Here is a 14,179-nt window from a genome sequence, read left to right as displayed (position 1 = left end):
ATGCACGCATACGCACTCACAGGAGTAGTCAATAACTGAAAGAATATTGCCTTCTCATTTCTGCAATACAGATCAAACCTATATGATCCAACCTATATTGCCTTCTCGCGGATTCTGTCTAATTTTCTTGTGCTGCACCATTTTTCTATTAATACAAATGTTATGGTGTATGGATGGGTAGGAGGAAAACATGCATGTGTGAAATTGACTGGGCTTTCACTCGTGGGATTAGGGGTAAGGGCTTTACGGTAGGATAGACGGTCCTATAAAATGCGTCAAACAAACTGGCGAAACATACGAAAACATATTCCGACTATTAACATGCATTTATACCATTTGTTGTTGACTTTCTATATAGAGTTCAAAGGGTCGTGCACATCAATGCCATGACTCCTAGGTTCATGAGTGTTGTGTTTACGAGAATTGATTTTGCCATCGAATAAGGCTTAACAGCGCAACTTGTTGTCCACTTCTCTTTCTGTTAGTGTACTTAATCATTCATATATAAAAATAACAATTGGTAAGACAAAAAAATCTTTATCTCTAACCCATTAAATCCCATATTATATTCTACCGTTACTTTTTTTCGTGGGAAATATTCTACCGTTACTATGTCCTTATGTTGTCAAATGCAAACTTGAATATGTTGTGTATGTGAAAATGGGTTAGGGCATATGGCCTTCTGGAAAGGATCTTAGAGAACAACTACTGTTGTAGAAGGGTCGGCGGCGGCCATGAGAAAACAATAGGAACCATCAGAGACGACATCTAAATTCGTTGAGAACGCGTTGGACGCCGATCCAACCTCAACAATTTCTTTACTGCCCCAAAGACTACATCCTTGGACACTATTAAAAAAAAAAACCTTATTTTCGCCTGATATAAAAATAGTGTTTTAGTGTAATATTACTTCTTCTAATTTTACCCCCAATAAATTATTTGTTTATTTACCGTTTTATCATTTCTCGCCAATAAAAACAGAAAGATAAACATGTTAGTGCTCATTTTTTTTTAAGGACGTTAGTGTTCGTCTTGCTACTACCAATAATATATAATAAAAGGAAGCTTCAAAGGCTAAATACATTCTTTTATAGGGAAAAAATAAAAAATATTATTAATTATAAAATAAACGAAAAATATGTATATTAATCTAAAAATATTATATGGCAATAATATTTTTTTAAAAAAACTTTCTTATAGTTTTTCCATGACTAAAAATGATTAAAAACTCATTAATAATAATTGAAAGTAAAATTGTTTTCATTTACCTTAAAAGGTTTGTTTCCATATGTATTTATGTGTGTGTGTGTGTATATGTATATATATATATATATATATATATATATATATATATATATATATATATATATAATCAAATCTTAAATAATACTTCCTCCTGTCTCAATTATAAATAACATTTTCACTTTTCAGATTCATTGAATAAATGATTTATATGGTCCATAATTGAGACTACATACATCATTTATTCAATGAATCTAAAAAGTGAAAAATTGTTTATAATTGAGGCCGGAAGGAGTATATAATTTGGAGTGGGTCTAGCAGAAGAGACTAGTCTTCTACAACATAAAATATTAAGAATAGAGACCTTGTAGACAGACTCTCCAAATTATTGTTCGATTGTACCTTGAATAATATTACCTCTCATGAAAATGTAGAGAGTCTGTCTGCAATGAAATAAATAAATTATAATGTATAATGATGAAAAGATTATTTTATTGAATTTATATTTTAAATTTAAAACTTATTTGACTGAGAATTTGTTTTAAGCAATTTTATAATTGGGAAAAGATTTTATTTTCAATATAGAAAATAAATTATAAAAATATAATTAAGATTGAATTAAATTTATTGGATTCTTCACAAATTAATTAAATATTATAGAAACTCACTTGAGTTGGTCTGGTGGTATTGGCTTGGGATATGGGAGTGTGCTCCTCCTCGAGGTCTCAGGTTCGATTCTCCTCAGTGTCAATTTAGGTGGGCTATTTTAGCTTCTTCAAAAAAATATCTTCAAAAATATATATATATATATATATATATATATATATATATATATATAGGTGGGCTAATTTAGCTTCTTCAAAAAATATATATATTATAGAAGTTTAAATTATATAATCTTTTATTTCATGAATAATACTACCTCTCATGATAATACTACCTCTCATGAAAATGTAGAGAGTCTGTATGCAATGAAATAAATAAATTATAATGGATACCGATGAAAAGATTATTTTATTGAATTTATATATTAAATTTAAAATTTATTTGACTGAGAATTTGTTTTAAGCAATTTTATAATTGTGAAAAGATTTTATTTTCAATATAGAAAATAAATTATAAAAATTTAATTAAGATTGAATTAAATTTATTGGATACTTTACAAATTAATTAAATATTATAGAAGTTTAAATTATATAATCTTTTATTTCATAAAATTTCCAACTAAAGATGATAAAATAAATATTAATGATATTAAATAAAATTAATGATTAAAAAGATAACATTAATTTTTTTGACAAAAAAAAGATAACATTAATGATAAAAAGAATATTATTTCACTCATATAAAATTAAATTTTAAAAATATTGACCATAGTAATAAATATTGACTTTCATTTTTTTGAAAAAACTAAACTAGCCCACTCAAATTTGGCACAAGGAGTATTGAACCTGAGATATTGTGGAGGAGTAAACTCCAATGTTCCAAGTTAATGCCGCCACCCAAACCCAAGTGGGTTAATATTGACCTTAATTAACCAAGATTTTTTTTTCTATCTTATTGTATTTAATAATAAATTTGACCATACTATATCTTGTATTATTTTTTATTTTTCAAAATTAACCTCCTATTTTATTATTTTATTTTGTAACTATCATTAAATATTGTAGATTTTTTTTAAAGAAACAGTTAGACCATGTAATAATATTATTTTAAAATACAGTATTTTTTTAGGGAAAATATAGAATTTATTAAAATTCATTAATAGGATTATCTTTAATTTTTTTATTAAATACTAAAGTTAATAAAATAATAAAGGTATTGCTCTTTTTTTTTTTTTTTAAAGAGACTAGTTGTGAAAACAAATATTGCTCTCTATAAAAGTTGGAACCTGGAATGCATTTTCAAACACAAAGCAAATCAAAAAAGTCGATTCCTCATCTGTTTCCTTGCAATTACATTGCAAAGTCATGGCTAGGAAGAAGGTGAAACTCGCCTTTATCTCCAATGATTCAACAAGAAAGGCGACCTACAAGCGGAGGAAGAAAGGTATCATCAAGAAGGTGAGAGAACTCACTATTCTTTGTGGTATTCCAGCATGTGCTATAATTTTCGATCCTTTTGATTCTAAAACAGAGGTGTGGCCAAACCTAAAGGAAGCCAAACAGATGATTGAGAGGTATCAGAGCTCATATATGAAAGATGGGAGAAAAAATGTGAACCAAGAAAGTTTCCTTTTGCAAAAGATTACTAAAGCTAGGGAGAAACTGAGAATACAAAGACACGACAATCATGAGAATGAGCTGAACATTCTTATGATTTGGTACCTACAAAACAACAAGCTGTCAGATGATGTGACTGTTTCTGATTTGAAAGACTTGGATAAGTTGATTGAAAAAAATATGAAGGAAATTGATGACAAGATGGCTTCACTTAGTTTATCAAACTAATGTATTCTAAAACTTTATGTTGTGATTTTTATTGATGTTATTTCAATTGGAAAATTCTAATAAAAGTTATTATAATGCACCAGTCTTTCGCTTGTTCTATTTTGTGTTCTTCAATGTTTTATTTGACATCATCAATTTTTCTTGTTGATAAAGAACTAATCCTGAATCTGATCTAGAATTAGGTAGGAAATTGATCCTCTATTTCGTTTAAGGTTATCATTTTAATTTCAAACAAACTGAAAATCTTAGAAGATTTTAGGTGGCTTCTAAGGTGAGGGAGCAATCAAGTTCTTCGCCAATGTACTTTTAATAATATATCATAAGATCTATTAAAGGGTCTAGGTTTGTTGAAAGAAAGAAAAAAAAAAGGATCAAAACCTATGCCTTGACCCACCCAATCCAATCCCCCCACCTCCGTTTTTTTCTTCAACAAAACGTTCCATGTTAGATAGTGAGGTTCATCGACGATTCCACTGTGAGAAAGAATATAAATCCAACAAGAGGAAGGATATTAACAATGTTGGATGTAGATTGATGCAAAGAAAGCCATGGGAAACTATTACTTGTATGAATTGGACAAGACCATTATTTAGGATACAAAATGATGATTTGGTTGTATGAATTTATATCATGTTTCTCTCCAACGTATAAAATTCCGTTTTATTGTACTTAACTTTTGCCTTCAAATTTTCCAATTACATGAAATTCTTGAATATTAGGGATTTGGATCAGTTTCTTGAAAATAATTTATGATGATTGTTCAACCACATTGAGTTTTAGAACAACATCTGCAAGGTTTTGATGATAACAATGTATAGAAGAACAATAGAGTACTATAACGTTAGTTCAAATGATTAGAACCATATAATTAAAATATGACTTTGAAGTCAACATTTTGACCCTAAAACATAATGCTTTGAACAAAGAAGAACAACTTTTATGCTGAAGAGAAGCTCTTATACCAAAGCTCTGATACAAAGAGGGTCAATGAAAATTAATGCTCTGATCAAGTATTCATCAAGTTGTGAAGACGAAGTTCTAATCTAAAGTCAATGGTTAACACTCTGATGAACATCTGACCCACTTTTGTCTTCTTTTAAAGAATTGTCATTGTCTATAGGACATTAGTACCTTTTGTCCATGATAAATTAAAAGAATATATGATGCAGAACGGAAGCATGGGTTAGCAAGCGCTAAACCTAAAAGTTAAAAAGACAGGTTGTAAGCGACAAACCTATCAAATAAGGGTTTCCAGAATCCACTAGAATTGAGAGAAAAGTCTCGAATATTTTTATTGAATGAAAAAGTTATTTCTTAGGCTACAACCGTTAACCTTAAATAGGGAAATAACAAACCCTAATGGGCCAAAAATAACAAACTGAAAACAAAATAGAAAGTTCTAGAAAATTAGGCTGAAATAATAAAATACTATTAAATTACTAATAAAACCCTTCTGCATCAATATACGTTGCAAAAACGTACAAATCTCTGTTAAAAGTGGATGCAATGGATCATTTCCAAAGAAGCAATAGATTTTTGAAGTACTATTTAACGAAATTATCCTTAAGAGGCAAATATTTGAAATCTTAAGAAAACTTCTCAAGTAAGCTTGATGTGCTGGCACTTTTTTCAAACAACGACTCTATTCAAATATCCTATAAGTGGTCCTTGAGTGTTCCAAGAAAGATATTGACCTACATGCTTTCAGCAAATCTAGACCCTCAAATATATATTATGGTATATTATTAATGTTACATCAATGAGGGGGATGATTGCTCCATTAACTTAGAAGCCACCAAAATTTTGATTCATAGTTTTGATTCTCTACTCTCTTGTTGAATAATAATTTTTCTTTGTTGGTTTAGTTGTTATATGATTTCTAGTTTAAGAACAGTCCACGTACAATTCAACAAATTTTTAGTTTTCATCCAAATGAGGAACTTATCCAAAAATGAAGTTGAAATTGCATGAAAAATGAGACGGATTTTCTTTAAAAAGCAAAATATATTAGTTTGTGTTTTTTGGCTAGAGCGATTTATTTATATTTTTTTATGAATAAATAAATAAATAAAAATACCAAGGAGAAATCAAGTGCAATTAAGATGCATGAGAAGGCATGTGGACATAGTGAATAAATTAAAAGTAACAAGCCATACATAAGAAACAACTTCTCAGCAACATAGCTTTCTATAAATTAAAGAAAGATTTTTTCTTGTTAGATTCACTGAAAAACATGATAAACTTGTGGGTTTCTTCTTTTGATTTCAATGGCTTTTGATTTCAATGACTTTCTATATACTGTCTGCATGGACAAAAAAAACTTGTTGCGTTTGTTGTTATGTTGCTTGTTAGACTCTTGGATTAGGCTATAGACAATGCCAATCCACTTAAGTTTTGCTTAACATTTTATAATCATTCTATTTTGCTTAACATTTATGTATATGTTTATATAACAAAGGTTTTTATATACTTCAATTACTATATTGTAGATGAAGAAAACTCAACAAAAGCCTAACAATGTTAGGAGAGATGCTCAAGTTGGTAGTAGTTCTCAAACTGTCAACAATGTAAGTGGACAACTATGGTTCGGTTTAATTCTATCTTTAGATTTAATTATAAACTCAATATTACTATTTTATTTTACTTCTCTTTTCTTTTATGCACTTTTACGTTTGTGTGCTCTTTTTCTTATCTTTTCATTTTGTTTATTAACCATTATGTGTTTCTTGCACTGCAAACTAAGAACCTATTATTAGGATTAATCGCAATTTCATATGTTGGGAGGATAGAATTTCATGCCAACAAATAGTGAGCAAACATGCGAGAGGAAGAGGAAGTGAGGGAATCTAATGAAAACTCGAAGTCTCTTTCTTTTTTATTTTTTAAAATGTTTTTATACACTTAAAATCAAATAATTATGTAATTTTATGTCATTTTATATTTACAACAACTAAATCTACAATTTTACCATAAAAAGTTAAACCTACAAAACACTTAAATTTCAATTGATTAGCTCTTCACTATCAATCGTTGACTATTAACTACTTCATTCGTTCCTTTTAAGTGCTGCTTTAGAATAATAACACAAAATTAAGGAAGTTGGTTTTTTGATTTTTCTTTTCTTTCTATTATACCATCATTTTAGCAAATTTTAACACATTTTTTCTTTCTATTAACCCTTCATTCCAATTTTTTTAACACATTTTCTCTTTCCATTAAATTTAATGTGTTATATTTCTCTCATAACAAACAATTGTTAGAAGAAGATCTCCCTCTCTCCAACAAATTCATATTTTTGGTGCACACGTTTAAGTATTCTACACATCTTTTTAAATACAAATGAAATAAAATTTATTTCAACTTCACATTAATTAAAATTTAACTCGGTTATTCGGTTAAGAAAAATTTAACTTTACTTCAACCTTTTTTTTTGTGGTGTCTGGGGTTCGAACCTCAGACCTTGCATATATTATGCATTGTCCTTACCAACTGAGTTAAGCTCACGGGGACAACTTTACCTCAACTAATATTATTTACAGAATTTTAACTCCTCATAAAACGATTATTATATGTAATAATTTTTATTTTTTTGATATAATAGGTAGGTAACAAAGGGATTTGGATCCTCTCCTGACTTTTTTGTGCAACCCCCTCTTTTCTAATTCAATGGTTGGCTGGTTCATAAATGAACAAAAAAAAAACACTAAAGAGAGAGAGAAAAAGGGCAAATGAATGGCTTAGATTATGGCAGAACAAATAGAATAAGATAAATAGTTGGAGAGTATCCAAATCTATAACAAAGTTAGGTGAAACTTGGTAAACCAAAAAAAAAAAACACAAATTGTAAGGAAAAAAAAAAGTTTAAACAAAAGTAAAATAAGTGGGTAATGAAGGATAGGGCTCCTTTCTCAATATATAAAAAACGTTAGGGCTCCAAATTTGTTTAGAGCTTCTACTTTCTACTAATCCCAATCACTTTGCGCTTTCAAGATCTCATTGCGTTCCAATTTGTAACCGACAATGGAGTCAGTTGCTGTAAAAAAGAGAAAGGTGAGCACCACCTATATACCTGATGATATTGCCTTCTTCATTCTATCCAAATTTCCTTTTAAATCTATTAAACGATTTGAATGCGTTCGCAAACAGTGGTCTCTTTTATCTGAAAACCCTCACTTCATGAACATGTTCTACAAGAATCTTTTATCTAATTCTCACTGATGTCCTTATTACGAAGGGGGATCTCTGCTCCTAAGGGATTTCAAACTTGGTCAAGACGATTTCTATTCTATTTATGGTGAAAGGTTTGAGAACAAAGTTAAATTAGATTTCTCAAATGCATATGCAGACCGTTTCAAATTTCGTATTTTTGGCTGCGGTAGTATTAATGGCACATTTTGTCTCTATCAAGATTATTATTATGGCAAAACTCTATTATGGAACCCATCTACACACGCAATCAAGCTCGTTCCCACTCTGTATGAGTTAGTTGAGTCGTCTATTGAAGATGTTGAGGATTTTGATAGCATACATGATACGTATTATCTTCATGGATTTGGTTACGACAATTTTAGAAATGACTATAAGGTCATCTATCACGTAACCATTACGGGTGAACATGCTGGCTATGGATATATGTCTATAAACCCAATTTGGGTGATATATAGCTTAAGAACTAACTCATGGAGGGTACTTGATGTTTTTGACATGCCTTATTCTTTGGCATGTAATGACGGCACTCAAGTCTACATGGATGGCGTGTGTCATTGGTTGTGTGAAGAAGATGAAGATAGTCACTCTGATCCATGTTTGGTATCATTTTACATGAGCAACGAGGAATTCTTCATAACACCCATACCTTCATACTTGGATGATTGTTTCGATTTTCAAGCATTGTGGATAAACTTGGTGGTGTTAAACGGGACCATTGCATTGATCTCATATCATGAAGAGACGGCAAATTTTCACATATCGATTTTGGGTGGATACGGTATAAAGGAGGCCTGGACCAAACTCTTCATGGTTGGACCGTTGTCTTGCATTGAGCGTCCTATTAGAGTGGGGACAAAAGGAGAAATATTCGTCATCAGAAAAGATAAAGAACTAGTTTGTCTTGATTTAAGTACTCAAATGATTGTGGAGTGTTGGAACATGTGTGGAAATTGAGTAAAAAGACTAAACACAAATTCCCATGTTGGGTAGAACTAGTGTGGTGTGAATTGAAAAAAGTGGAAGTCCCACATCGGATTGAACACACACATTAATAGTGTTTATATAGTGGGGGTGTACCTCTAATTAATGGGGGTACATAGTTATGTGAACGAAGTAAGCACTAGAGAATATATATATATATATATATATATATATATATATATATATATATATATATATATATATATTATTTAGAAATGATAAATTAAATAATTAATTTAATCATTATTAGAAAGTGTTTTCTTAGTCCCCAAGTTTTGCTAAAATATTTTGTAACGCAATCTAGAATATTTTAGTACTTGATCTGAAATATATTTTGGTACATAATATAATATATTTTTGTACTCAATATAATATATTTTGGTACTCAATTGAGATATTTTTGTACTTGCTCTAATAAGTGAATTACTTAATCACAAAATAATGTATTACTTGTTCCCAAAGTTTCTCACTTATTAGTTGTGAATTTTCTCTATAAATAGAGAGCTCACACAGTGCATTCTACACACCAAAGAGTTTCATTGAGTTGTCGGGAACTCTTTCTCTCTTCTGCCTTTCTTGACTTGTGTTGACGAGTCTTTCTTCTCTTCATCTCCTTTTTCTGTCCCTTCGAAATTAAAACATAGTCCCTTTTCGGTTTAATGTCCCTTCGGAATTAAGATTGGTCTTAAGTTCATAGTCCCTTCGATATTTTAAGTCCCTTCGAAAAAAAGAGTACTATTAAGATCATAGTCCCTTTTTGGAATAATAATGTCCCGTCGGAATTAAGAATGAATGATCTTAACGGTATATAAAATATTTCAATATTTTTCTATTTGAGGAGAAATGGTGGTATCACCATATTTGAGTGGTCGTAGTGCCATATTGATGTTTTGGAGAAATTATAGTGGTAACACCATATTTGAGTGGTCTCAGCACCATAATAGAGTGGTAACAATACCATATTAAAGTGGTTTCAGTATTAAAGAGTGGTCTTAGTACCATATTTGAGGGTGTAATTCTCGAACGGTTTTCTACAGTGCAGTAGTTAACCGCACAGTTGTATCTGGGCTTGTTTTATCCTGGAGGCGGCGTGGTTGATAGTCTGTCTGGCACAATTTTGGGCAGTGCCATGAAACGTCTTAAAGAGAGCGACCTGGTCGTGACTCAACCTAGTAACAACTTCGGTAGATAATAGAATTTGGAAATCCAAATACAACAGTTTGGAAATCCAAAAACAACATGGAGCTTGCTTATAAAGAAGTGAATTCTATTGATCGGATAGTAATGTACAAGGAAAACATTCTTCCAATTGGAGGAATATGTAATTAGTTATTTTTGTTGTTTTCACCAGGAGCAAAATGATTGTGGTAATTGGGCTATTACCTTGTATGTAAAGTGTCTTGTCAATTTGAATTCCAGAGATAGCTTGAATGGGTAGCGGGCCATTGTCCTTGTAATGTCTCTGATGATTCTATGGTTCTGTTTTGGATCATCTGGTGCTGTTTTCTGGTCTGTTGTTGCTGTTTTTCCTGGTTCGTGGTTGTTATTTCGCAGTGGGCATTCTGGAAGTTTCCTGGGTCGATCCCACCATTTTTCTGTGCAACCTTCAGGCTTGTTGGATGCGACTTCCTTGTGGCCTAGCATGGTTTGCTGAGGTTTTGTTTTCTTCTGTTTGATTGGTGGAGGCAGTTGGAGTATTTCTTTTGTTTGGGTTTTTGACTGTATGTTGGGTCTGTTTTGCTTCCAGTAGGGGTGTTTGTTGTTTTTGGGGTTTGGCCTGTGGGCTAGTTTTTGGTGCTTTAGTTGAATGTCCCTTTTGGTTGTTTTACTTTATCAAATTTATTTTGAATGTTTAGTCTCTTTCTATTTGCAAACTTTTTGATTTCCATATCATCGAATGTTTAGTTTTCTGCTTTATTTTTTCTTTTGCATCCCAAACTTAAATAATAAACTTGGCATGTTCAAGCTTGGTGGCTTAGTTCAAATCAGTTAATTAATCTTCTTCATATCTGCTATTTTACTAAGAATCTTATCAGTTTTAGTAAATTTACCAAAGACCACTAGGTTATTTTGAGTTCAATTCTGAAATATCATCGTTATTACGACGTCTTGAACTGGATAGCCGTGAATGTAGCTTGAACAATCTACTTCATCTGACTAATAAGCATAAGTGTCTTCCTTTTGATGGTAGATTCTTCATTTCAAAGGATGTCACTCCCAAATATCATTCAAATTTCCATACAAGTATCTGTTTGCTGCCTCCTCTCATTCGCAAACTGTTGTTAGATGCGTATTACTTCTTATTTATGTTGTAGTTTCTTTACTGAGTAGCTTGATCAATAAACTGAATTTGTACTTGTCCTCTGTCAGGCAGCATTTTGTCCATGTGATGTTGATCACTCTGTTCCTGTTTTGGAATTGATTATAGGTAGATTTTTAGTGTCTCTTGAAGCATTGATAATTGTTTAGGGTGGATATTTAAAACAATAATCCAAAATCTTTTAGGGACCCACTTTTATTATGCCGTCACGCCTCAGATAGGATTGGGCCACTTCTAATACATGGCTTTTACTTATCATTAAGAACATCGACTGGATTCACTTCAATTCAGTTATCTTTCTCTGCAAATTGTATGTATGTGAGTTCACTAAGCATGGAAATGTGTACTGCACACTTATTTTCACATTTTTTTGGTAATATTTATCACATTTTGGCTGCAAGAATGGTACTCTTTTGGCCAACTCTCGTGTTATGCAGAGAATCACATAGAGGATTATCAGAGTATGCAGAGAATGAAGGAAAGAAAGCAAAGGAACAAGATAACTTGGCGCTCAAGCAACTATAGTTTACTACTTGCTAGCTTATGTTTTCTTATCATACACCTTCACCTTTGTATATATATACTCTGTAATCATTCATTTCAATAATAAGAATCATTTCTCTATTTTCCTAATATGGTATCACGAGCTTTTTCTCCCTCTTTGGGAAAGTTTGTTACGCTTGCGTAACCGTTTTCCGTTGCATCTTCTTCCTCTGATTCTTGATCCAATTCATCTATGGCTCGTGGTGTGAATCAACCAGATACTGAATCTGAATATTTTTTTCATCCTAGTGAAGGACCTAACTCCTTAACCGTTTCTCCGAAACTCAATGGAACAAATTACTTGGCGTGGAAACGTTCCATGCAACGAGCATTAGGAACAAAGAATAAGCTTGGTTTCATCAATGGCACCATCCATGTTCCTGACAGTGATGATTTACTTCGTTCTGCATGGGAACGATGTAATAATTTGGTGCAATCCTGGCTCATAAATTCTCTTTTTGAGTCAATTGCTCAAACGGTTGTGTTCTATGATTCTGCTATGGAAATTTAGCAAGATCTTCATGAGCGTTTCAACAAAGTTCATCGTATACGAATTGCAAATCTGCGTTCATCTATCAATTCATTGAAACAAGGTAACAAGTCAGTGATTGATTACTTCACTGAATTGAAGGCTCTTTGGGAAGAATTTTCTTCACACCGTCCTATACCTACTTGTGTATGCCTTCATCCATGTCGTTTTGATGCTACCAGAGTTGCTAAGACTCATAGAAATGAGGATCAAATTATGCAATTTCTTACAGGCTTGAATGAGAATTTTTCAGTAGTGAAAACTCAAATCTTACTACATGACCCTCTTCCCAGTTTGAATAAAGTGTATTCACTTGTGATTCAAGAAGAGAGTAACTCAGCCTCTCTTCCTCTTGTTAGTGTTAATGAAGATGCTTCTGTGCAATTGAATGCATCTGATACAAGAAGATTTTCACCTCGTGGTAAAAATGGTGCACTAAACAGTTCCAACAAACCTATCAGATATTACACTTTTTGCCATCGTAATAACCACACTGTTGATTTTTGTTATGAAAAACATGGGTATCCTAATGGTAACAAGCTCCAGCCTCGTTCAAACAATATGGTGCAGGCTAAAGCTGATGACAATTCTTTTGGTGCAAGCTTGAATGCATCCACAAGTTCCATTGCTGGTCTTTCTCAAGAACAATATGCTCAACTTGTGTCTTTGTTACAGCAAGCAAACTTGGTTGCCCCTGCATCTTCACCTTCTGGACCTTCATCTAACAACATCACTGTTTCTCCTCTTGTAGCTTCTAGTGTTTCTGCTAATGAAGCTACCTCTTCAGGTATACCTTCTGTTTCTCCTCCTCATACTTGGATTGTTGATTCAGGAGCCAATGAGCATATTAGTTGTACAATGTCATATTTTACTGCTTTCTATAGAATTAAACCTGTCACTGTTACTTTATCCAATGGTACTTCACTCATTGTTACTTTTGCTGGCACTGTTTCATTCACCTCATATTTTCACCTTCATCATGTTTTATATTCACCATATTTTCATTTGAATCTCATATCTGTTGCTAAGCTTTGTGATTCATTATCCTGCAAATTTCATTTTTCACTAAATTAGTGTCTCATACAGGACAACTTGTCTATAAAGATGATTGGTTTGGCTAAACAAGTGAATGGCCTCTATCATTACACTCCTCCTGCTCCTGCTTCAAATTTAGTTTCTACTTTGTCTTCTAATAAAGTTTGTAATTCCATTACTAGTTCTATTTGTGATTCAAATAACATTGTGCCATCTGATGCTATATGGCATTTCAGTTTTGGTCATGTATCACATTCTAGATTGCAAGCTATATCTTCTTTGTATCCCTCTATTCATATCAATAATAAATATGTTTGTGATTTGTGTCATTTTGCCAAGCATAAACATTTACCTTTTTCTGTTAGTTCTAACAATGCTTCCACTAATTTTGAATTAATTCACTTTGATATTTGGGGACCAATTGCCACTGCCTCCATTCATGGTCACAAATATTTTTTGACCATACTTGATGACCATAGCAGATTTCTTTGGGTTATTTTACTTAAAACCAAAGCTGAAGTTTCCATTCATGTCAAAAATTTCATTACTATGATTCAAAACCATTTTCATATCATTCCCAAATATGTCAGAACTGATAATGGTCCAGAGTTTCTCATTCATGATTTTTATGCTTCTCATGGTATTAATCACCAGAGATCTTGTGTTGAAACTCCCCAACAAAATGGGAGAGTAGAGAGGAAGCATCAACATATTCTTAATGTTGGTAGAGCTTTACTTTTTCAATCAAAGTTACCACCTTCTTTTTGGTCATATGCCATTTTGCATGATGTCTTCCTTATTAATAGAGTCCCCACTCCCTTACTTAACAATGCTTCTCCATATTTCACTCTTTATAACCAATTACCTGAT

General features: G+C 31.9%; 2 pseudogenes; both read left to right on the top strand.

Moving 5' to 3' along the window:
• Window positions 1–3,154: 3,154 nt before the first annotated feature.
• On the top strand, window positions 3,155–3,774 carry LOC146927323 (agamous-like MADS-box protein AGL80 pseudogene; annotated as a pseudogene).
• A 3,938-nt stretch (window positions 3,775–7,712) lies between these two features.
• On the top strand, window positions 7,713–10,332 carry LOC146927322 (F-box/kelch-repeat protein At3g06240-like; annotated as a pseudogene).
• The last annotated feature ends 3,847 nt before the right edge of the window (window positions 10,333–14,179 follow it).

The sequence above is a fragment of the Medicago sativa genome, chromosome 4, assembly GCF_051527215.1.
Source record: "Medicago sativa cultivar Bolivia chromosome 4, Bolivia_mono, whole genome shotgun sequence".
NCBI lineage: Eukaryota > Viridiplantae > Streptophyta > Magnoliopsida > Fabales > Fabaceae > Medicago > Medicago sativa.
The sequence above is the reverse complement of the archived record's forward strand: the minus strand, read 5'-3'. Positions and strand labels throughout refer to the sequence as shown.